Source organism: Rhinopithecus roxellana, chromosome 13, assembly GCF_007565055.1.
Source record: "Rhinopithecus roxellana isolate Shanxi Qingling chromosome 13, ASM756505v1, whole genome shotgun sequence".
Classification (NCBI taxonomy): domain Eukaryota; kingdom Metazoa; phylum Chordata; class Mammalia; order Primates; family Cercopithecidae; genus Rhinopithecus; species Rhinopithecus roxellana.
Window position 1 is genome coordinate 71,481,019 of NC_044561.1, and position 24,665 is coordinate 71,505,683.

Below are 24,665 nucleotides of genomic sequence, written 5' to 3' on the forward strand. Positions count from 1 at the left end.
AAAGTCCTAATGTCAAAGGTAAATCAATTACAGCTTACGGAAAATCTTTAAAATGAGGATCAAGATGTCAGACACACGCTTGGCTGGACAACTGAGACACCAACATCGCCTGTTTCTGTGTGTTTGTGCTGTGTGGCCCAACCAAGACGGAGACCCACTTGGGGAGGCCTTTTCTGTCAACCACCGAAGGAGCACCCAGAGGTCACAGTGCCCTCAACCCCCACATCTGCACGTGCGACAATGAATTCCAACACAGCCTCCAGGTCACTCTTGAAGGAGTTGCGGGAACAGGCACCATGCCCTGCATCTCCTTCTGTATTTATCAAGGCCCAGAAAAATGAAGAGGCCTTATCCAGAGCCCATACAACCACCCAACTATAGAGGCGATCAGTGCAGGACAACGATGATCCCCTTCATTCATTCAACACACATTCACAGAGAGCCGACCTGGCGCCAGGCCTTGAAGTGGAAACTGTGGTGGTCCTGCCCTCATGAAGCCAGTCACGAAGGTGTTCCCAGGAGAGCCCTTCCTGGGCAAGTCTCTAAGGGGGCAACCCTGGGGCTGAGCTCAGAGTGAGCCTTGGGGGCGGGGAGAAAAGACAGGAGGACTAGGGCGTGCTGGAAAGCACAGATGGCCTCATGGGGTCAAGGAGTGCCTGCCCCAGCCAGGACCTCAGTCCTTCCTCCTATCTGCCCACCCCTGGACTTCTCAGAGGCCTGGGTAGGGCCAGGCGCAGTGGTTCAGGCCTGTAATCCCAGCACTTTGGGAGGCCAAGGCGGGCGGATTGCCTGAGGTTGGGAGTTCAGACCAGCCTGATCAACATGGAGAGACCCCTTCGCTACTAAAAATACAAAATTAGCCGGACGTGGTGGCCCATGCCCGTAATCCCAGCTACTCGGGAGGCTGAGGCAGGAGAATTGCTTGAACCCAGGAGGCAGAGGTTGCAGTGAACTGAGATCGCTCCACTGAACTCCAGCCTGGGCAACAGAGGCTGTTTATTTTATTAATAAATAAATAAAATTTTAAAGAGTAAAATAAAATAATTCTAAAAAGCAAAAGTTAGGCTTCATAATTGAGTACTCTATAAAAGTTGAGGAATATACAGAAAGTTAAACGTTTAGGAGCTGGGCACGGTGGCTCATGCCTGTAATCCCAGCACTTTGGGAGGCTGAGGCAGGCGGATCACGAGGTCAGGAGATCGAGATCATCCTGGCTAACACGGTGAAACCCCGTCTCTACTAAAAATACAAAAAATCAGCCAGGCGTGGCGGCGGGCGGCTGTAGTCCCAGCTACTCGGGAGGCTGAGGCAGGAGAATGGCGTGAACCCGGGAGGTGGAGCTTGCAGTGAGCCGAGATCGCACCACTGCACTCCAGCCTGGGCGACAGAGTAAGACTGTCTCTAAAACAAAACAAAACAAAACAAAACAAAAAAAGCGTTAGAAAGGCAGAATTTATTTCCTGGATATGTTCTTCCACGCGCAGATCTCACTTCGTACTCAGAAAACAATCCCCAGAGACAGTATTTCAAAAACAACTTTGCTGGGGTTTTGTCTGTTTCAATGGGCTCTTTTCTGGTCAACTTCTCCCTTTTCTACTTCTAGAGAAAAACCTCGGGGCCTGAGTCTATGCTGAGCATCTTTGCTGGCCTCTTGCCCTTTCTCCTTCTCCAGTAAGAATTTTTTTTTGCGGGGGGAGGGGGCACTTCCTCGGCCCCAAGGGCGCCACCCCTGCAGGCTCCAGTGAGTCTCAGTTCCCCTAACCCAGGGAACCCACCAGTCCCTTGAAAAGGACCCCAGCACACTTTCTTTAAGGTGCTGTCCCCATCCCACCAGGATCTCAAAATGTCCTAACACTGGTATGAAGACTTGGACTCAAGTCTTACAAACCCATCGTTACGTTTTTCTCAGATCTGGGCTCTGCGTGGTGGCTCACATCTATAATCCCAACACCTTGGGAAGCCGAGGTGGCAGATGGCTTGAGCCCAGGAGTTTGAGACCAGCCTGAGCAACACAGTGAGATACTGTCTGTACAAAAAACAAAATAAAATAAATCAGCTGGGCACAGTGGCACGTGCCTGTAGTTCTAGCTACTTGGGAGACTAAGGCAGAAGGACTACTTGACCCCAGGAGTTGGAGGCTGCAGTGAGCTATGATTGCACCACTGCACTCCAGGCAGGGCAACAGAACAAGACCCTGTCTCTTAAAAAATAAATAAACAAAGCAGATCTGAAGGTTCAGGAAGTCGGTGAATGAGACTGGGGATCCGGTGTTGACCACCGTGGGCGACCTGCTGAAAGTTCAATTACATGTTGTTACTCTGCCCATCAGAAATAGGCAGGGCACCCCGGATATGCTGGACACAGAGAGTGCACTAATCACATGAAGATTCTAAAATCACTTCTGAGGTTAAATATCAACTCTAAGTTTAAATTATTGAAAATAATATAAGTTCTGCCTGGGCACGATGGCTCACGCCTATAATCTCAGCAGTTTGGGAGGCCAAGGTGGGCAGATCACCTGAAGTCAGGAGTTCGAGATCAGCCTGGCCAATATGGTGAAACCCTGTCTCTACCAAAAAATACAAAAAGTAGTCAGGCATGGTGGCACACGTTTTAATCTCAGCTACCCAGGAGGCTGAGGCGGGAGAATGGCTTGCACAGGGGAGGCAGAGGTTGCAATGAGCCAAGATTTAGCCACTGCACTCCAGCCTGGGCAACAGAGCAAGACCCTGTCTCAAAAAAAAAAAAAAAAAAAAAAGAAAGAAAGAAAGAAAGAAAGAAAATATAAGTTTTATTGAATAATTTAAAAATACATCAGCAAGCAGAGCTAACAAACAACTGTGCACAGAGCCTTATGTGGCATTTTGCTGAAAGGGAAAACGTTCCCACTATTAACAAGGATAGGGTTCTGTCTTAGAAAGGACCCTAAGGGGCCGGGCACAGTGGCTCACACCTGTAATCCCAGCACTTTGGGAGGCCAAGGTGGACGGATCACAAGGTCAGGAGTTCAAGAACAGCCTGGCCAATATGGTGAAACCCCATCTCTACTAAAAATACAAAAATTAGCCGGGTGTGATAGCAGGTGCCTGTAGTCCCAGCTACTCGGGAGGCTGAGGCAGGAGAACAGCTTGAACCTGGGAGGAGGAAGTTGCAGCGAGCCGAGATCACGCCACTGCACTCCAGCCTGGGCGACAGAGTGAGACTCCAGCTCAAGAAAGGAAAGGAAAGGAAAGGAAAGGAAAGGAAAGGAAAGGAAAGGAAAGGAAAGGAAAAAGGAAAGGAAAGGAAGGAAGGAAGGAAGGAAGGAAGGAAGGAAGGAAGGAAGGAAGGAAGGAAGGAAGGAAGGAAGGAAGGAAGGAAGGAAAGGACCCTAAGGAAACCATCCAAACTTCCACTTCAAAGAATGTTCCTCCTCCTGACAGTTCAAAGCCACGTGTCAGAAACTTTCAAACTCATTCCCGTGGGGATCACAATGTGGTCAGGCACGGCCAGGGAGCTATGCCCCTCGGTCCCCATGGCCCCGCTGAGCTTCGCAGGGAGGCAGCTGGGGCGTGGGGGCAGCAATCATAAGCCAAGGTGCCAGGGCAGCCCCAGGGAATGGGTTCCACAGGCCCGGTTCTGCCCCACAAGAGGTCACATCCAGCACAGCCACAGAGCAAGCGACCCCAGAGGACCCACAGGAAGATCTTCAGTGTCTCAGCCAAGAGGTAAGCCTGGCCACCCCGACACTGGCTCAAGCCGACGTGCACATCAAACCAGCTTCCAGGGCCAAGCAAAGTTCCCGGTACGGCATCGCATACTGAAGAGCACCTGCCACCCGCTCAAGGTCAAGGCTAACACGTGAGCCCAACTACAGTGCAGAGCAGAACTAGGTCAGGCTGGGACCGGCCAAGGAGCAAACCAAAGCCACTGTCACATCCCTGCAGGACTTCTCCTTCCCCAGAGCAGTCGGCGACCTGGCAGGGCCTAACCTGGCCACTCAAACGCTTGGAAAGATGCTCCCATAACGCTGCGAGGTTGCCAGAGCACCAGGAAGGGAAACAAGTGTCACCTACGAACATCAGAGTCACAAAGTTTAACATAACGGACAGAATTAGCTCTCTGTGGAAATTAAAGAACAGAAGGTCTCCCAGATCAAGGCTGGAGGATGGGAACATGAAATCACGGAGAGCAAGACAAAGCCTGCTATGACATGAACACACCCAGGGAGAAGCTGGTGTGAGACACCTGCGCCTCCGTGTGGCACTGAAGAGGAGGGGCAGGGGCTGAGGGGCGGGGCTGAGGGGCAGGGGCGCAGCTCTCTTCACCCAGCACCTTCTGAGCCCTGGGGCAGGAGCGACCAATCAGGGCCTCTCTGACACCTCATCCCTCCCTGAGTGTCCAAGCCTTGCGTGGGCAACGCTTCTCAGCTAGTATTTCAGCCTTGACACATCCACTTTGCAAACACAGCCCACGCATCACCCGAATGCCTAGAGGCCCTCGCCCCACTGACACCCAGCTGGCCACCAGGCCACAATCTCGTTTCTTTTGCAAAAAAACAAAACTTAACTAAAACAAAGACTCAACATCTCACAGCTTCAGAGCTGAGTTGTAGACTCTCCTATGGCACTGGAAATGTCATCTGTCTAGTGTAGTCCCCGCAGGCCACAGGTGGCTACAAACACTTGAAATGTGGCGGGTGTGAGGAAGAAGTGAATGCTCGATGCTTATCAGCTAAATTGACTTCACTTCAACAGCCACCCACGGCAGTGACATCCATCCTGGACACAGCGTCTCGGGGCCCCATGGGGCTGAGCCATCACGGGACCCTGCCCTGCCTGTGCCCAGCCCCACCAGAGGGTGGAGGAAGATGGAGGCGGCGGCCGCAGCAAGAGCAGGGGGCTTTGCCAGTCCCAGGCGCAGGTCCAGGCCTCTGTGAGGAGATGCGGGAATGACAGCCGGCCCCGTGCCACAGCTACTTCTCAAACACCAACTCCACAACGATGGAGTGCTGTCAAGGATGCCGCCAGGCCAGGCCCCATTCCTCCTTCCCAGACCTCCCTGGATTGCTCCGTCCGTGCTCACTGAAACACGCTTTCTGCCAATTGTTGAGAAAAAAAAAATCAAGTCTTAATATTCCTGTAATTGTAAAAGCTTAATGGTTATTTTTACAGATTTTGTATAAATTTAGAATCAAATAAACAAGTCATATGCCATTCACAACAATAACCTTTCTTAAAAAGGGAGACATGCATGGCTGTCTGTCCTCATCACCATCTGCAGCCCGTCACGAGTGAGGCACGTACGACTGGCCGCTCGGGCCTTTGCCCTTAAATGCACTGTGTTTTGGTGGCAATGGGATGGAATCAAGAGTGACCTTTATTGAACACTGGTTCTTGATCCTTTAGCCAAATAAGGTTAAGTCCAACTGCATCCGAAGCTCCAGGAGACAGCCGTTCTGAGTGCAGACCAGCTGCCTTTAGGTCTGCGCTGTTTAACCTGAACAACCTCTCCGCTTTCTTCAGGTCTGTATGGTTTTTCTTAGTGTCAGGCTATATGTGGCTCATCACAAAATCAGCTACCTAACACCACACAGAATGTAACATCTCTTAGCTGAAGAACAGGTTTCAGGCTGGGGGCAGTGGGTCATGCCTGTAATCCCAGCACTTTGGGAAGCCACGGCAGGTGGATCACTTGAGGTCAGGAGTTTGAGACCAGCTGGGCAACATGGCGAAACCCTGTCTCTACTAAAAATACAAAAAAATTACAGGTGGTACACACCTGTAGTCCCAGCACTTTGGGAGGCCGTGGTGGGCGGTTCACTTGAGGTCAGGAGTTCAAGACCAGCCTGGGCAACACGGCGAAACCCCATCTCTACTAAAAATACAAAAAAATTACAGGTGGCACACGCCTGTAGTCCCAGCTACTTGGGGAGGCTGAGGCACAAGAATCACTTGAACCCAGGAGGCGGAAGTTGCAGTGAGCCGAGATCGCGCCACTGCACTCCAGCCTGGGTGACAGAGCAAGACACCGTCTTACAAAAAAAAAGAACCGGTTTCAGCCCTTTATCCTAAGACACCAGTGTGGACACACAAATGGCCCAACGCTGACTCAGGAAGGCCCTGTGCTGAGCGTGCCAGCCAGGCAAACTTGCCAGGTGCACCTGAGGGCTCTGAATCGGTCTGCAATTCATGCAGGAACAGTTTCTACACTGGGGAAAGGTAGGTGAACCTCTCACACTGTGCAGACAGCAGCACCCCCACTGTTTACCATTCTCCATGCCAAAAGGGCGACCTTGAGAGGCAGGCAAAGGTGAGCCCGGCTTGGTCCTAAAAAGCAGCGGTGGGGAGTGGCAATTCTTCCCACTGGGCCTCGTGGCCAATGTGGCCCGACACCCCGGAAGTGGAGCCCAGCGCCCCATCCACCACAGTGAACTCCCTCAAGTCTTGTCACTGACTTAACTGCTTCCTGTGGAATATCAGTAGAAGAAAATACATCACGCACCTCGAGGAACATTGCCTTGTAATGTAGTACAACGTATTTCCAAACACACAAGATGAATGCAAGCTCTTCTGTACAAAAACATTCGTTTTAATCAACCTCCTCCTTATGCAACACAATAAAAAACTGTTCCAATGTGGCCCACGAGACTAGAAGGCAATGGACAGGGCGCATGCCCCACAGCTCACAGGCACCCTGCTCTCAGAAAGCCACGCTGGAGGGCAGAGCGGGCACTCCGAGGGCAGCAACAGCGCCGGTCAGCCCCCCACCTGCCGCCACTGTGTATCTCTGATGATCAAAACCAACGGCCCTGAGAGCAGCCCAGCCTGCGGCCGCGGCTAGAGGAGAAGGAGACGCCTTGTACCCACATCTCACATCCCAGCAGGGGCCACAGCAGGCAGCGGACTCGGTGAGGGAGCGGGAGGAAAATTAAGACAGCAGAGGGAAGGGAGTGTGCTGGGTGAGAGGATGCTGTCCTGCAGGGCTCCTGGCCATCCCCAGAGCACCTGCCCAGCCAAGGAGTGGCTGGTTGGCTGGAGTGCCTCCTTGCCCTCTGGCCACCTCCTTCTCTGTGGCCTCTGTTCCAGGCCCTCCTCACCATCGTGCCCATCTTCATCCTGCACAGCCCTAATGGGTCCCACTGTGCTGAGAAAACTGTCACCCTAACATCAGACCTGCCCACGTGGCTGCCAACTGTACTTCTTGAGCACCTACAGGCTGGGCTTCAAATCAAGGTCAGGGAAAACCATGAATCTCTAATCCCCCTAACCTCTGCAAAAATAAAAAATTTTTTAAAAATTAAAAAATAAAAAAACAAGAAAAAAATTTGTGTTCATTTTTTTTCCCCAGAACAATGACCCAGATTATTCATATTCATGAAGTTCTCAAAGGGGTCCTTGATCTAAAAAAAGGTCCTGACCCCGCAGTGGGCCTCCAGCACTTGGACTCCCTGTGGAGGATCCACCCCAGACCCCCTGAGCTTGTTAAACACGTGTCTTCCTGGGCCCCTCCCGGGAAACCCAAGCTCAGTGAAGCTGGGGCTGGGCCTCGAACCTGCACTTTTTTTTTTTTTTTTTTTTTTTGAGACGGAGTCTCGCTCTGTCGCCCAGGCTGGAGTGCAGTGGCCGGATCTCAGCTCACTGCAAGCTCCGCCTCCCGGTTTACGCCATTCTCTCGCCTCAGCCTCCCGAGTAGCTGGGACTACAGGCGCCCGCCATCTCGCCCGGCTAATTTTTTGTATTTTTTTAGTAGAAACGGGGTTTCACCGTGTTAGCCAGGATGGTCTCGATCTCCTGACCTCGTGATCCACCCGTCTCGGCCTCCCAAAGTGCTGGGATTACAGGCTTGAGCCACCGCGCCCGGCCGAACCTGCACTTTTAAAAAGTTCCCCCAACTTTTCTGATGAGAAGCAGGGGTGAAAACTCCATGGTGTTAACCCAGGAGCCTTCTCCCCTGACGACTGAACCAGTGCAGAGGCGGAGCTGCCGGACAGGAGCTGTGGGGCAGGTGCTGGGGCTCCTCAGCTGCCTCTGCGCTGGGACCCCTCCCCCGGCCACAGCTCAGGCACCACCTGGCTTTGCTTCCACTCAGGTGTTCCAGCATTTCTCACAGGTAAGACTTACTTGGAAGACAGGTGATGATTACAGCGAGACTCCTGGCTCTGCCACATCATCAAGAGAGGCCAAGCCAGAGCCAGGGCGCTCGCAGGAGCTCACCACCACAAATCCCATGTCCTCTTTCACAAGAAGAGGGTGGCCCCACGCCGCGCACGCACCTGACACCTGGCATCATTATCGGAGTCACTGAAATGTCACTGAATCACAGTCACCCTAGTTTTAAGGCAATAATGGAAGCCGCTCTCCAGCCCAGCACAGTGGCATGAGGTCCCAGGTTACAGCGGGCTGTTTCTCATCATCAGCCTTGGATCAGCCTTAGGTTTATTCAGTACAAGGCACAGGCACTCACCTCCACACCACAGTCCTCCTTCCTCTACAGTTGCCTCCATCTTTTTTGGAACCAAAACTCCACACAACTCCCTACACACTGCAGTCCTCCCTGCCTGGTGCTTGCCCAAGAACTCCTCGTCTCAACCCACAACAGGCGCTCTCTGGGCACCCCAAAGGCTACAGTCCCAGCCCCTTTGATAAACAAATGTGCTCAATGTCTGTTCAGCCAAGAGCCCCTCAGACCCTTCCCACCCCTGACTTGCCTCAGCGTCGGGGCCACAGCGCCCAGGCCCTCAGTGCGCAGGTGAGAGGCACACACCTCACACCCAGGAGAGAGGCCCGACGACCGCCACAAGCCCTGAGGTGCAGGACCCTCTTCAGGCCCCAAACTATAGAGCCAGCCACTAGCTCAACAGGACTGATCCCAGAGTTTGTTTCTCAAAACAAATCAAGCAGGTGTTGCACTGAAGAAAGAAGACGAGCAAAGAGAAACAGCCATGCGCGTCAGGCACCAAGTCCCAGACCCAGTCCCTCACGAAAGCTCACTTCCACCGCCCAGTTCAACTCAAAGCAAAGAGAAACAGCCACGCGCGTCAGGCACAAGTCCCAGACCCAGTCCCTCACGAAAGCTCACTTCCACCGCCCAGTTCAACTCAGAGCAAAGAGAAACAGCCACGCGCGTCAGGCACAAGTCCCAGACCCAGTCCCTCACGAAAGCTCACTTCCACCGCCCAGTTCAACTCAGAGCAAAGAGAAACAGCCACGCGCGTCAGGCACAAGTCCCAGACCCAGTCCCTCACGAAAGCTCACTTCCACCGCCCAGTTCAACTCAGAGCAAAGAGAAACAGCCACGCGCGTCAGGCACAAGTCCCAGACCCAGTCCCTCACGAAAGCTCACTTCCACCGCTCAGTTCAACTCAGAGCAAAGAGAAACAGCCACGCGCGTCAGGCACAAGTCCCAGACCCAGTCCCTCACGAAAGCTCACTTCCACCGCTCAGTTCAACTCAGAGCAAAGAGAAACAGCCACGCGCGTCAGGCACAAGTCCCAGACCCAGTCCCTCACGAAAGCTCACTTCCACCGCCCAGTTCAACTCAGAGCAAAGAGAAACAGCCACGCGCGTCAGGCACAAGTCCCAGACCCAGTCCCTCACGAAAGCTCACTTCCACCGCCCAGTTCAACTCAGAGCAAAGAGAAACAGCCACGCGCGTCAGGCACAAGTCCCAGACCCAGTCCCTCACGAAAGCTCACTTCCACTGCTCAGTTCAACTCAGAGGTCACGGGATTTGCATCCACAGAAGCTCCAGTTGAAAGAACGTGGATGCTGTGAAATTCTGCTAAAGGATCCCAAGTTCTTTTCTGAATCTGGAAGGAAAAGGAAAGAAGTGCCAAAAAGTTCACGGAAACAGTGCCGCGAACCATTTAACAGATGTTTCTTATCAAGAGCTGCAGGGGTGGGCCTGGACACTGCCATCCTTCCACAGTGGGACCCTACCCCAAACCAGCAGCGGGAGAGGCCGTGACACCACGCCTGAAACTTACTAGCAAGAACACTCTGAAAAAGCAAAAGTGACAGCAGAGATACAAATCAACTAGCATATGTGGAAAGTACATTTAAACTATCAAACCAGAACCTACCATATTAACTTAGGACTTAAGTCCTTTTTAATAATCAGTCATGTTCAAATACTGACTTCCTTTCAGTGAAGATAAGGTTATAAATCAACTTGAAAATGTGCTACATTTTGGAATTAAACCTTGTACTTGACAATCAGTGCTAAACACTAAACGAAATGTCAACACCCAAACAGGAAGTATGACAATGATTAGGAGAAAATCAGCCCACGCCCAGCCGCACTGCCCACAGAGGCCCCGACGCCAGTGACACCACACACACAGGTGCCCCTCAGCACGGAAGCCGAGAAAACCCTTGCCTGACAGAGCTGTGTTCTGTTTGAAACAAGTCACTCTTGAAGAAGTGACCATTCAAGCGGGGGGCAGACTTATAAAAAGACCCTGGGACACCTGAGGGTGTGGCTCCTGCACTGCTGAGCGGCTCCAGGTTCAGCAGGTGGTGGAACCAAGGGTGTCCCAAGCAGCCACGACACATCAGACACTTGATGCTACATTTTCACACAGATTCCACACAAGAATCCGTCTTGCAGGCAAAGACACTGAAGGCAGAAGCCAGTGGGAACCCACACAGGACCCAAGAGCCCTGCTCTGGCGCACACCCTTCGCAAAGATGCTGTGACTCAGGAAGGCACGGCGCCAGCTGTGCCTGCACGGCCAGACAAGACACGGCTTGCACGGGGCCACTAAAGAAATCACCTGGAGGCGACAGGTTCCCTGTGTGAAGACAGCATAAGAACCTAAAATGTGTCAACAATTCTCTTATACAAAATGTCACTTTTGTAATTGGTTGAATGTACTAAAACTCCATTAAAAGTCGAGCAAGTTTGTTTTTTTTTTTTTTTTTGAGACGGAGTCTCGCTCTGTCACCCAGGTTGGAGTGCAGTGGCGCGATCTCGGCTCACTGCAAGCTCCACCTCCCGGGCCCATGCCATTCTCCTGCCTCAGCCTCCCGAGTAGCTGGGACCACAGGCGCCCGCCACCGTGCCCGGCTAATTTTTTGTATTTTTAGTAGAGATGGGGTTTCACCATGTTAGCCAGGATGGTCTCGATCTCCTGACCTTGTGATCCACCCGCCTTGGCCTCCCAAAGTGCTGGGATTACAGGCGTGGGCCACCACGCCCGGCCGAGCAAATTTTAAGGACAAATCCAAGACCCATCTGCTGGTACCTCCTGGAGGGCAGAGAGGAGAGACACTGGGATGGAAGTCAAGTGGCATTTTTTCACATTCAAACAGCACCCCTCATTAACATGTGGAACACAGCAGAGTCTGACCCTCTCAATGCACTCGAGGCAGGGAAGAAAAATGTCCTATGTGTGTACTCTAAGGCCGTATGTGAAGTCCACTGGAACTGAACTCAGAACGGAGACCTCAGACTCTGGACTGCATACCTGTCAGCACCCATGCCTCCCAATCCTCCCTCTTCACATAGAGACCACCACTGAATCTGCCAGTAACAAAGGAGGTGGGTGGCAGGGAAGGTATTCTGGCAAAATCCTGAATAGCCAAACGGTAAATTACCGTATTTCAGAAGAAATGAAATGGCTTTGTAAACACTCAGGCTCACAAAAAAGGAAAGTGTATTAGTTCTATATGTAGCAAAAAAACAAAATTCTGACACACAGTAATGCAGCATGATTAGAATATTCTAAACAAAAATGTTAAATGAAAATCTTGATATTAAAAGGCAGTACAGAGTAGTGTTTAAGAGTGCGAGGCCGGGCGCGGTGGCTCAAGCCTGTAATCCCAGCACTTTGGGAGGCCGAGACGGGCGGATCACGAGGTCAGGAGATCGAGACCATCCTGGCTAACACGGTGAAACCCCGTCTCTACTAAAAAATACAAAAAACTAGCCGGGCGAGGTGGTGGGCGCCTATAGTCCCAGCTACTCGGGAGGCTGAGGCAGGAGAATGGCGTAAACCCGGGAGGCGGAGCTTGCAGTGAGCTGAGATCCAGCCACTGCACTCCAGCCCGGGCGATAGAGCGAGACTCCGTCTCAAAAAAAAAAAAAAAAAAAAAGAGTGTGAACCCTGGAGCCTGGGTTCAAATTTGTATTTCATAATTTACTGCTGTGTGGTTTGGGTAAGTTACTTAACCTCTCTGTTCCTTAGCTTCCTCATGAATGAACTAACGATAACGTCAGTACCTGTTGAGCGGGCTGTTCACACTCGAGTGGGAAGCTCACCTGTCGAGTGGGAAGATCACACGAAGAAAGAGAATACAACATGCTCATAACAGTACTGGAACAATCAGTATTAAATATTACCGTCTGCTCAGTTAAAAGCCGTCATTAATAGATGGACACATGAAGAAAACAAGGTAAAGTCTATGAGGGAGACTCAGTTACTCCCTCACTCTTCGCCACATTCTAAAAGACAACACTGTGGCAGGCACTGGGCTGGGCAGGGAGGAAGTGCCACCGACGAAGTTCCGTGTCCTCAACAAGGGGAAGGGAACTGGTATTCTGGGGCATGTACTAGGTGTCAGACTGAGGTAGAAAATGATTTCGTGGCAGGGCGCGGAGGCTCACACCTGGAATCCCAGCACTCTGGGAGGCTGAGGCAGGTGGATCCCTTGAGATCAGGAGTTCGAGACAGCCTGGCCAACATGGTGAAACCCCATCTCTACTAAAAATAAAAAAATCAGGCAGGCGTGGTGGCCGGCGCCTGTGGTCCCAGCTACTCAGGAGGCTAAGGCAGGAGAATGGCTTCAAGCCGGGAGACGGAGGTTGCAGCGAGTCAAGATTGCACCACTGCACACCACACTGGGTGACAGAGCGAGACTCCATCTCAAAACATAAAACAAGAAAATGATCTCGTCTGCTCCTCTTATCAGCAAAGTGCTACCTGTCCGATGAAGGAGCTGAGGCTGACAGCCGGAAAAGGGGCCCTGGGCACCAGTTAGGAAGGGCAGCAGGGACGGCCGTGGCTACCCAGCATGTGGCCCCTGCGCCAGGTTTGGGCTCCTCAACTCTCTGCTGTCCTCGCCACAAATCCAGCGGGTGGGAAGGCCGCACAGTACCCAGCCAGGCCCGCATCAGGCATTCGAGAAACGTCTGTCCAACCAAACCGAACGGGACCCCTTCTCCAGGTGTCCCGGGCAATCATCCCAAAGCTGCCGGAGCCAGGCCAGGGCCTGTCCTAGAGGACGGTTCAGATAAAAACGCCCCTGGGAGGTGACCCTCACCCCAGGAGAGCCTGCAACACCCCAACACCCACCACCTCGCCGCCGGTCCCCCGATGAAGCGGCGAGGCTGAGGTGCTGTGACGACCTAACAGTCTTGGCCTGGGCTTATAAACTTGGAAAGTCTAAAGACGTATTCTTCTGAGTACCAGAATATAACTGACCAAAAAAGGAACCTCTTAAAATTACATTACCAAAGATAGGTGCTAGGTAGCAAGTTCTCAACCGTGTGTAGTCTGCTAAGATTTATAAATTAAAAACAAAAACAGAGCCCAGGGGAATGGGCAAGGGCCCGCGGGCCCCTCCCTGGGAAGACACAGGCCTGCGGGACAAGAAGACCAGGGTCAGAGTGGGGCTGCGTCTCCCTGCCCTTCCTCCCGGCGGAACTCGCCCTCCTCACCTACAGGATCGCCCTAAATGCGTACGAAAGCCTTCCCTGTTCCCGGTGAGCTGGTGAGAGAGGGCGAGTCCACCAGCAGGTGCGTCCGTCCCCACTTCCTGCTCGGCGGGGCAGCGGCGGGGCCGGGGGCCTCGGGGAGCCGGGTCGGGGGTCCCGGGACCGCAGTTGCCGGGCGACCGCAGGGGGAGGGGTGCGGGGGCCGCGGGACCCAGGCCCAGGCCCCAGGCCCGGTCGCAACTTTCCTCCCAAAGTTTTCCCGGGGCGCCAGGCTGCGGCCTAGGCCGGGCGCGCCTCCCTGTGAGGGTCGAGGCCAGGGCTAGGGCTGGAGACGGCCTGCGGACCCGGATCCTGTCCGGCCCGCCCGCCCCTCCCCACCCCGGCCCCAGCCGCGGCCCAGGTCCCGCAGCTCGCCGGGGTCCCGGGCCTTCGCGTGGCGGCGGCGGGGACCCCTCACCTGGACGCGGGTCCCTCGGTTGCCGGCCGAGCTCGTTGCCGCCCCGCCCCCGCCCCGCAGGCCCGCGACCCACTGACACCGAGGCGGAAGTGCGGCCCGCCGCCTCGCCGACTGACAGCCCGCGCCTGCCACTGGCTGCGCCCGGCGCCGCCGCGTCGGCCGCCGCCCACCCAATCAGCGCCCGGCCCGAGGGTCGCGCCGGGGGGCGGGACTATGCTAATCCCTTCGCTGAGGGGCCGCTACCTGTGCCCCGCCCACGCAGCGGAGTGACGGGGAGGACAGCCAGTCACAGCAGGAGAGAGGCGGGGTTATGCAGCCCCTGAGCCAAAAGGGGAGGCAGGGAAGGAGGAAAGGGCGTGGCTGCGGAGAGCAGAGTTGACAAACAGTGAGTCAGGTGGCCCGGGACGTGGGCGCTCCGCCCGCAGGTGCACTGCGTCCTGGCGGCGGTGCGGGCCTGCGAGGCCCACCTCTCAGCTACCCAAAGCCCGGGGGGCCTTTTCCCACAAATGCTGGGGACCTTGCGATAACTGGGGCGTAGCTGCTCCCACTGTCCTACCAAATCCTGAATATCCGCCTCCTTTGCATGCCATTCACCGCCAACCAAAATCCAGCGCCGATTTACCCCTGCAGCTGCATCCCTGATCTTTTCACTACCATACTTAAAGCCTTTTGGACTCCCACTGACCTACAGTGGCTCCATGGTTAAGCCCAGAAGTTCTGGAATCAGACCTGGAGCTTGCATTCTTTACCAGCTGTGTGGATTTGGACAAATTAATTAACCTCTCTGAGTCTGTGTGCACCCGGAGTTTCATTTGCAAACCAGGGTTCCCCTGTCATCATCTCATTTAAGTAATGGGTCTGGTTTGAGGTGAGTGGAGTGGCATGAACCAGGCTGGCTACATAGAGTCCCAGCAGTTGGTTTAGGGGTCAGCCTGTGACCCAGTTCTAGCCAAAGAGGCTCAGTCCTGGGACTTTTGCTGTAGGGTCAGAGTTCAGACCAGAGGGGAGGCTGAAGTCAAATGACTCTCCCATCTGCCCACAGACCTCTCCAGAGCTGGGTTAGGTGAGACGGCGAAGGGGCCACTCTTCCACATCCCACCACCCGAGAACAGGGCTGCGCGAGAATGAAGCCAACCCAGAGGAAAGCCTAAGCAACCATGGCCAGGTCACGTGGACCCTGCTGCACCTCAGCAGGTGCTTTCCTTGACTTTTCAGTTATGTGAACCACATGCTCGTTTCTGCTTCAGCCCGTTTGAGGTAGAGCCAAGAGTCCTGGGCTCCCTGTGGCCTTGAGAGCCCTGGCGAATGACCCATGACCCCACAGCGCGTTCTGCAGCAGACCCAGCCCCCGTTGGGCCTCTGTACCCCCTTGTCTCCCCACTTCCAGGCTGCCCCTAGCAGGACCGTGGGGGCAGGGACAGGCCTTTGCCCCATCTGTGGCCCCGTGGCAGACACTGGTACTCTCTATCAATGTCAGGGCACGAGTGAGCCAATGAACGCGGCCTCTGTGGCAGGGGCAGGGTCCAGACCACATCTCTGGGCCCAGCAGGGCCATTCTCCCCCACCCCAGAGACTGGCCCCACTCACTGGTGGGCCACTGTCAGCCGGCGCCACTAGAGACGTGCCAGGACTAGGAAGGAGCTGGATGAGCCTCTCCTGAAGAGAAAACGGGGAGGAGGGCAGGCAGGCCTCAGAAACAAAGGGGTTGCCATGGTTACCTCTGAAGAAAGCGACTCCAGCCGGTGAAAGGGAAGGGAAGGCATTCGGCCCCCAAGCCAGGACAAGGACGATGAGGCCAGTTGCCACGGAGATGACCGCACTGCACAGTGTCCCCTGTGGGCCTGGCCAGGGCGAGCGCAGGGTCCCAGGAGCCCACCACTCTCCATGCCCCTCACCCTAAGTCTATAAGACTCTAACCCCTGTGCCCTTGAGGGACTCCAACCTGCCTGCCCACCCCTTGACCACGAGCTCTGCAGTGAGGGCAGCCTCAGAGGCTCGGGTAGAAGGACCCTCTCATCTGCCCAGGGCCCACCCCAGGGCCCAAGCAGGGAGATCCACCCTGGCCTTGGCAGTGGGGGGTATGATCTCAGATGGCCTCTGGGCTGGAACAGAGGTTTCACCCCTCTTCACAGATGCAGTAACTGAGTTCCAAGGGTAGTCTGCCATCAGCCAGTGCTGCTGGAGATGTTCCACGACTGGGAAGGGCACTTCCTCCCTGGGGCCAGTTGCTGGGACTAGGCGAGAATCCTCCCTCGGTTGGTGGGTTATAAGGAGGGTGCCTTGAGACCAACTTAGGCATCTTCATCATGATATTTGCTAGGTCATGAGGCCAATTTGAGAGGCACAGTTCTGCAAGGATGAAAGATGGGAGTGGAGAAGACAGCAAAGATGGAGGAGCTGGGGCCATGATGATGAAGACGATGATGATGATGGTAGCCGAGTGCCCTGTGATTTACAGGCCCATCTGGTTTCATGTTTGCAACAGCCAATCAAGTGGGTACCAGGTGCTATCATTCTCACTTTACAGATGAGCAGACTGAGCCCCAGACAGGTTAAGGGACTCCCCCAGCCCTGCAATGAGGAAGGGCCCAGCACAGCTCCAGGCACAAGGAGGCACACCAGGCATGGGGAGGTCTGGTGGACCAGGCCTGGCGGGGAGCTTGTCCGCAAGGCAGAGCTCCACCCAGGCTCCCGGACCGGGATCCACACATGAACAACAGGCCCAGGAGTTCCCATGGCTGTGGCTGCTGGGCCTCCACACATGCTCTCCAGAGCCTGAGAAATGCTTATCCTGCAGGTGATTTGGGGGTGTCTGCTCCCCCTGCACTGCTCTCAGACCAAATCTCTGCTTCCTGACAGAATTTCTAGGATCCTCCCTCTGTCCTCTTGCCAAGGAGGGGAGAAGCTCTCTCCCTCCCTCACCACGGGGCAGGTCACCAGTGGGAGGATTTCATGACCCACATGCCTCCCAGGGCTGGCGTGCAGGGTCCAGCAGTCCCAGCCACATCTATGTCATCCCGCTTCCTTTCCCCTCACTGCGAAGGAGGCAGAAGAGAGATTGTTGCTCCCACCTTTTGGATGGGGAAACTGAGGTTTAGAGAACAGATGCAGCTTGCCCAGGGCCTGGCAGCACCAGTCCCGCCCACGACCCACCGCCCCTTCCCCCGCTCCAGTCTTACCTCCTCCCCCAGGTTTCTGGGTCTGGGTTTGTCTCTTTATCTAGGTCTGCACCCACAGCTGCCCCATTAGATCAAACAGGGGTTGGCTTCCAGGAACGCCGGGTGCCTTGGCATTGCTGGCCTGGCTGGCAGCTGCTGGCTGGTAAGCCCCGGGTAAGGCTGTCTCCTCTCCCCAGGCACTCCCCAGGCCTTTAGAGAGGACATTCTCCCACTCTCTTTTGTGGAAAGCCATGGAATCTTCTGTGTGGATGCAGCCTGGGCAGCCAGAGAGGGGCTGGCCACTGAGGCCTGGCCCTGGCCCTCACGTGGCCGCAGCTGACCCCTCCCCACCGCAGCTCTCCAGTCTCCTCTGCAACGTGACAGCCCTGGCTTCTCTACCGTTGGGAGGAGAGTATTTTTAGTTTTGAACCCACCACGTGAAGCGAGACAAGTTATCAATAGCAGCAGCAAAGGGCTTTTTCTTTCTCTTTTTTTTTCCCCATATCTTTGGGACCTGAACAATCTGCACCCATTAAATTCTGCCAAAAGAAAAAAATAGTGTTCCTCTTATAAACTTTTTACCCCACAGCTTCCTTGCTGCTGCAGCTTTGCAAACCCACTCTTCCTGGGGTGACCCCACCTGTCTCCGCAGCCCCCCTCTCCACTCCTGGGCACTGAGACCTGCCCGGGAACAGGCCCATCTGAGCAGAGGGCCAGCGTGGGGCTCAGGCCACAGCTCCAAAGCAGTTGGAATGAGGAGCTGGGGAGAGGGGAGAAGGCCCCCCAGTTTCCCGCTCACAGAGCTGGCAGCAGCCGCAGCCTCTCCTGAGTGCTTGCTGCATGCCCAGGGCCAAGCCCAGCTCCTCTGAGTGCAGCAGCTCAGGGGTGTGCCCCACCCCACAGCGGAGGGCGGAGAAGGCGGCCTTCCCAGAGGTCGTTCTGGCTGCGATTCCTTGTTTGTGGAGGAAGGGGGTTCCTCAGTCAAGTGGGTTTGAGAAAACTAAACAAAGTGAACAGGGGCCCTCCCCAGCCTTAGGCTTCCCAGCGCCCGCCCCACTCAGGGGCACTTAGAGGCTCCAGGGCCCAGGAACCAGAGCCCGCCCCACTCAGGGGCACATGGAGGCTCCAGGGCCCAGGAAGGGCCTGATGCAGACTCCCGGCATATGAGGATGGAAGCCCTTTTTCTATGAAGTTTCTTGCAGGACACTGGAGTGGCTTCCTGCCTGCTGGGGGAAACATTTGAGCCAACATGGCTGCCTGCCCTTTAGGACTGGTTAGAGCTGCATTCCTGATAAAGCTCAGAATAACAGAGGCTTCGACAGGGTAGAAATGTACTTTTCTCTCAGGTGCCACAAGCCTAGGCTGTCTGGCTGGCAGGGTACCATGCATCCTCAGGGACACAGCTCCTACCTCACTATATCACTCTCCTAGTGCTGGCTTCCAGCCTCAGTGTCACCTCATGGCCCAAAACAGCTGCTGGTGCTCCAGCCATCACAAGCACAGCTGACCAGAAAGGAGGAAGGGAAAGAGGAAGAGCAAAAGTGCTGCTCCCTAGATGAGTCAGCTCCCTTTGAGGATCTGTCCCTGAAGACACACCCAGCACTTATGGGTGTGTCACATCTCACTGGCCAGAACTCCATCCTATGCCACCTTTGGTAGGATAGCAGCATTTTAGCTAAGTGCATTGCCAGCCTAAACAAAACATGGGGCTACAGGGAGCAGGTTACAGATGGCCCCACAGCCAGGCCTAGACCGTCCCAGGCCCAGAAATGTGGACATCTCCAGAAGTGACCCATAACTGTCCTGCCTCAGAAGAACCGACAGCCCCAGATGCAAGACAGAGCGCCTGGTACACATTCCCTGGCATACCTGTGGCACGAGGGCTGTGCTCCGACTCCATGCCCCAGCGTGGTGCTGCAGTGGCCACTCCAGTGTTGGCCCTGGAGTTTCCTTCTTCCTGGCTGCGCCCTGACTGATGGGAAGTGGGTTCCTGCTCCTTCTGGAAATACCTGTTGAAATCCTGCTGCACTCTGCTGGCCCCACCCTGGGTGCTGGGTACCTCCAGAAGTAGGGCACTCACCCCAGAGGCTGCTAGGCAAAGGGCTTTCCTAGTGTGGGAAAGCAGGGGACCCTAGGGAACCTCTGCACCCTTCCTGAGGGCCTGTGTAGGGTGGGCAGGGTGTGGGCACATCCCTGCAGGGAATGGGAGGGGCAGGTGGGAGCCGGAGGAGAGACAGCTGGGCTGGGTTAGATTTAACTTGCTGCGGGAGCCAAGTGCGTTGGCTGGAGCCACTGGCTGGGCCTCAGTGCCAGGGGATCCGCCAGGCACGGGGGTGGGAGGGGCAAAGTTTAAATATGCCTGGGGAGCCAAGATGGGGGCAGAGATGGGGCCCAGGTTGAGGAGCTGCCCGGGGCCTGAGGGTGGCACCATGGGCTTTTCCTCGGAAACAGCCCAGCAGCACGCTCGCCCCTCAGCTGGAGCTGGGGAGGGGAGTTGAGTAAGAGACAGCCAGCCAGAGATTTGAGATTCTTCTGGGGATGGGTTACTCCCCCAGTTGCATCCCTGGGAGAGGAGGTCAGGGAGTGGGTGGAGGAGATGGCTAGCGGTCTGTGTGTCAGGGGTCACAGCAGGGCACTGCATGCCCAGCCCAGTCCTCATGGTCATGGTAGAGAGGGGTGACCCATGAGACGGAGCTATACCCACCAGGAGCTTCATGCAGGGCTCACAGCACCCACCCTGTGCTGTCCCATGGCACCTGAGGTTAATTTACCACTCTACCATTCCCGTCTTGAAATTCTTCATCATCTTGGGGCAAGGAGCCCACATTTTCACTGTGCGGAGGACCTGGTGAGCCCTGCAGCCATCCTGGGCGAGGAGGGTGCGGCCCAGGAAGCAGGGTCCGCGGGGTACCTGGTAAATTCTGCAGCCATCCTGGGCAAGGAGGGTGCGGCCCTGGAAGCAGGGCCCATGGGGTTTCAGCAGTTGCATGCAGTCAGCCAGGAGATGCCATCCCTGCCAGGCTTGGTGACAGGCCGGGCGAGCAGGCTGGGCCTGTTCTGGGGAAGAGATGGAGGAGCTGATAAGATGCCCTGTGCTGGGCTCCTGTGCCTGGTGCCAGCCTGCACAAGCTGGGGGAAGGCAGTCTGCCCAGGAGTCCCATGCCCCAGGGCTGGGAGATCCCTGGGGCCAGGGAGGACCATGCTGGCTGGTGCTCCCACCCTCTGGCTGGCTTCAGGAAATAGGGGTTCAATAACACCCAGGGCATATGCAGGAGGTGGGCATGGGTCGGTCTGGGCAGATGGCTGGGAGTTGGGGTGGAACCTGGAGCCCACAGGGGTCTATACCCGGCCTTTGCTGATGGAGGTCCTAAGTGGGCCACAGAGGCACTCTGAGCCTCAACTTCCTGGGGGCTTGGTGAGGCTCAAAGGAGGCAGAGCAAGGGAAAGCTGTTTGGAGGGCATGCGAGCATTGCCAGGGCTCTGCCCAGCATCCACCATATCTCCTAGGAACAGCCCTGAATCCTCCTTTGGGAACTACCCATAGGTTGGTACTAAGCTGAGCCCATCTCTTGCCCCAGATAGGGCATGTCACTGGGACCTGGGCAACACTCATTGCCTGGGCATCACTCATCCCCTAGCCATAATCAGTCAGATCATACTCGGGCCCTTCATGGACCCCAGGTCTGAGCTGGGATGTCAGCCTGGAGGTGCCATGCCAAGGGTAAGTGCTGCCTGAGAGGACGGCAGGCTGAGCCCAGGGTGGGGACACCCGTTCTGATGGTAGCCATTGGGCTCCTGGATCCAGCCATGCCTGAAGGAGATAGCACCACCAGTGTACTCTCAGATGCAGGCAAGGTTTCCATCCTGGTAAATGAAGCATCCTGAGCTATCTGCCCACCTCGCCACACAGGGAAAGGACGGCCACCTGTCCCAACCGGTCTCTGACTCCCTCCTCTCCTCATCAGGGCATTCCGGGCTGGGGTCACCCTTCAGAAGAGCACACAGCTGGGCACTCAAGATGCACACCAAGGAGCCCCAGATATTTCCACCAGGGTCTTTGTGCCACTGGCTCATCCAGTGCTGCACAGGTGGGACACAGAGCCCAGGGGACGGAGGAGTTGCCCAGTGACCTCACCGCACATCCCTTGGGCACTCCCATCTCTGCTTGGATCAGTTAAGCAACTTCAGAAAAAGTGAAAGGATGATGGGACACCAGGAAGAGGCAGATCTAGGTGAGGCTGGCCAGTGTAGGGCAGGGGCAGGGGGAAGCACCAGGGTAACAAGCACCCCGGGGATGTGGACAGCCCTTCCCCAGGGCCATGGGGAGAGCCCAGCTGGCCCCACCATGTCCTGCAAAGGCAGCCTCTGGCCTGGGTCTAGGAGCTGTGCCTCCATCATCCTCCATCAAGGCCCGGGTCTGGCCCCAGCTGCCCCCTGCTCATGCCCTTGGTCTGGCCCGGGACCTCGGATTCCCAGCTGCAGCCGGGACGCACCCCCTGCCACATTGGTGGGTTCCAAGGAAAGCTACATGAGGCCCTACAAAGCTTTTCGGTCCCAGGCACTCTCCCCTGCTCCCCAGGGGACAGCCCAGGCGGGACAGCTTGTTCCCTTGTTTTCTGGTTTTGTGTGTGTGTGAGTGGAAGTGTGTATGGCACAGTGTGTGTGGGTGAGAATGTGCCCGTGAATGTGTCGTGTGTGTGGAATTGTGGGAGTGTGTGTGGAAGTGTGAATGAATGTGTGTGTGAATGGAAGAGTGTGGAATTGGCAGTGTGTGTATGAGAGTGAGTGTGGAAGTGTTCGTGTGTGTGAGTGGAAATGAGTGTGAGTGTGTGAGTGGAAGAGTGTGTGGAATTGGGAGTGTGTGTGCGTATGGGTGTGAGAGTGTGGGTGTAGAAGTGAGTTTGTGTGAGTGTGTGAGTGGAAGAGTGTGGAATTGAAGGAGAAGTGTGTGTGCGAGTGAGTGTGTGTGTGGAATGGGGAAGTGTGTACGTGTTTGTGAGTGTGTGTGTGGAATGGGGGAAGTGTTTTGTGTGTGGAATTGGGTGTGTGTGTGTGAGAGTGTGTGTGTGGAATGGGGAAGTGTGTATGTGTGTATGGAACTGAGGAGAATGTGTGTGTGTGGAATGGGGGAAGTGTCTACGTGTTTGAGTGTGTGTGTTGAATTGAAGGGAAGTGTGTATGTGTTTGAGTGTGTGTGTGTGTGGAATGGAGGGAAGTATGTTTGAATGTGAGTGTGAGTCTTTGAGTGTGTGTGTTTGTGGGATGAGTGTGTGTGGGATGAGTGTGTGTGGGATGAGTGTGTGAGTGTGTATGGGATGAGTGTGTGGTGTGTTGAGTGTGTGAGTGTGTGTGAGATGAGTATGTGTGTATGGGATGAATGTGTGAGTGTTGAGTCTGTGTGGGATGAGTGTGTTTGGAGGATGAGTGTGTGTGTGTGGGATGAGTGTGGGGGGGATGAGCGTGTCTTTGTGTGTGATGAGTGTGTGATGAGTGTGTGTGTGCGTGGGATGAATGTGAGTGCTCAGTGTGTGTGGGATGAGTGTGTGTGTGTGGGATGAGTGTTGAGTGTGTGAGTGTATGTGTGGGATGAGTGTGTGTGTGGAATGAGTGTGTGAGTGTTGAGTGTGTGGGATGAGTGTGTGAGTTTGTGGGGGATGAGCGTGTGTTTGTGTGTGATGAGTGTGTGTGTGCATAGGATGAGTGTGTATGTGAGTGTTGAGTGTGAGTGTGTGTGTGGGCTGAGTGTGTGAGGGGGATGAGTGTGTGAGTGTTGAGTGCATGGGATGAGTGTGTGTGTGTGTGGGATGAGCGTGTATTTGAGTGGGATGAGTATTTGAGAGTGTTTGGGATGAATGTGTGAGTGTGTGGAGGATGTGTTGAGTGTGTGCATGTGTGTGTGGGATGTGTTGAGTGTGTGTGTGGGGGGATGTGTGTGTGTGGAATGACTGTTGAATGTGTGCGTGAGTGCGAGTGTGGGTGTGTGAGTGAGTGTGTATGAAAGGCGTGCGGGCAGCAAGTGACAGTGATTCGTGCCCAGACCCAGGGGAAGGGGGGTCTGCCTGTAGAGCAATTCTCGACCCCTGCCCTGGCTCAGGGCTTTGTGGAGGCAGGGACTGTTTCTCCCACCCTGACCTGTCCCTTGCAGGGCGGAAGGGGACAGTGTCAGTTTCCTCCTAACACCTCTCTCACAGCTCGCACCAAACACTCTCAGACACAGCCACAGACCCACAGATGCATGTGCATACACACATAGCCCAGAGAGACACGCACAGACATACCCGGATGCACACAGACGTGTACATTGACAGGCACATAGACCCACGCACGCACACGCATGCATCCCTTGCCTGCTTCTTGGGAGCCCCCATCTTTCCTCACCCGGGACACAGGGGTGCGCCCATATTCACTGGATCCCAGCCCCAGCACTGATCAAATCTGGGTTAGTTTTTCCAGCAGGCACCAGTTCCCCAGGAGCTGCCCTGGATCTGGAGGACTCCAGGGAGTCAACAGAGAGGGCCGTCCCCATCCCCGTCCCCATCTCCGTCGTCGTCCTCGTAGGGCCCAGACTCCTCCTCCAGGACTAGGCTCCCTGAGCCCACCTGCACCGCTCAGCCCCTCCACCAGGCGCCTCTTTCCGACCTTCTGCAGGGGAAGAGGGCCCAGGGCTCCAGGAGGGGTCAGGACTCTGTGTTTGCCCTAGGGGTGAGAGCATACACTACCTGGAACAACGGTCAGCAGCTCTGGGAATAGCACAGGCAATGGGAAGACCTGGAGTAACCCTGAAGGCTTCTGGGAGGAGGCACCCACGGGGGCAAGTGCCAGGTGGGGCAGAGCCTGAGGGGCGTGTGTCTGGGGAGGGGCATGGAGGTACAGGAGGCGGGGACAGAGGGAGGAGGAGGGGCCACCTCCCCACCAGGCTTCAGGTTCCAAGGTAAAGCCAGCCTCTCAGCCTTACACCGAGAGTGGATCCAGGCAGCAGCTGGATGGGGGCTGGCCTGCCCAGTACTCACCCCAGGCCTCCAGTGTGCCCGCCCTGTGGCCATCCTTGCTTCCTCCCCAGACAGACTCCCCACCCAGGCGGGAGGCAGGGGGTGGACAGAGATGGGGCTAGTCCTCCAGCAGCCCTGGGCAGTGTGTGCTGGCCACACGCCCCACGTTCTTGTCTGTCGCCCTCCACTAGATCCACGAGGCACCCGCCTGTGTTGACCTCAGCTGCTGGAGGGGAGGGCCCCACCGGCCCGTGTGTGGAGTAGCCGGGAGCACATGGCCCCTGGCCGGCCTGCCCAGCCTTGCGCCCTGGCTACGGGTCTGCAGGATGGACCGGGGTCACCAAGCCTGGTCCCCACTGCTGGGATGTAGGCTGAGGGGGTGGGCAAGGTGTTCAGGGGAGACACTGGCAGGGTTTCAGGGCA

At 55.6% G+C, this 24,665-nt stretch overlaps 1 protein-coding gene across 2 annotated transcripts in view; it reads right to left on the reverse strand.

Annotated features, from left to right (window-relative positions):
* Positions 1-14,225, reverse strand: part of OSBPL2 (oxysterol binding protein like 2) — a 60,250-nt gene extending 46,025 nt beyond the window's left edge. For both annotated transcript variants that reach the window (XM_030914850.1, XM_030914848.1), the window contains exon 1: positions 14,096-14,225. The gene's annotated coding sequence lies outside the window, so the exon portion shown is untranslated. The remainder of the gene's footprint in view (positions 1-14,095) is intronic.
* Positions 14,226-24,665: the final 10,440 nt, after the last annotated feature.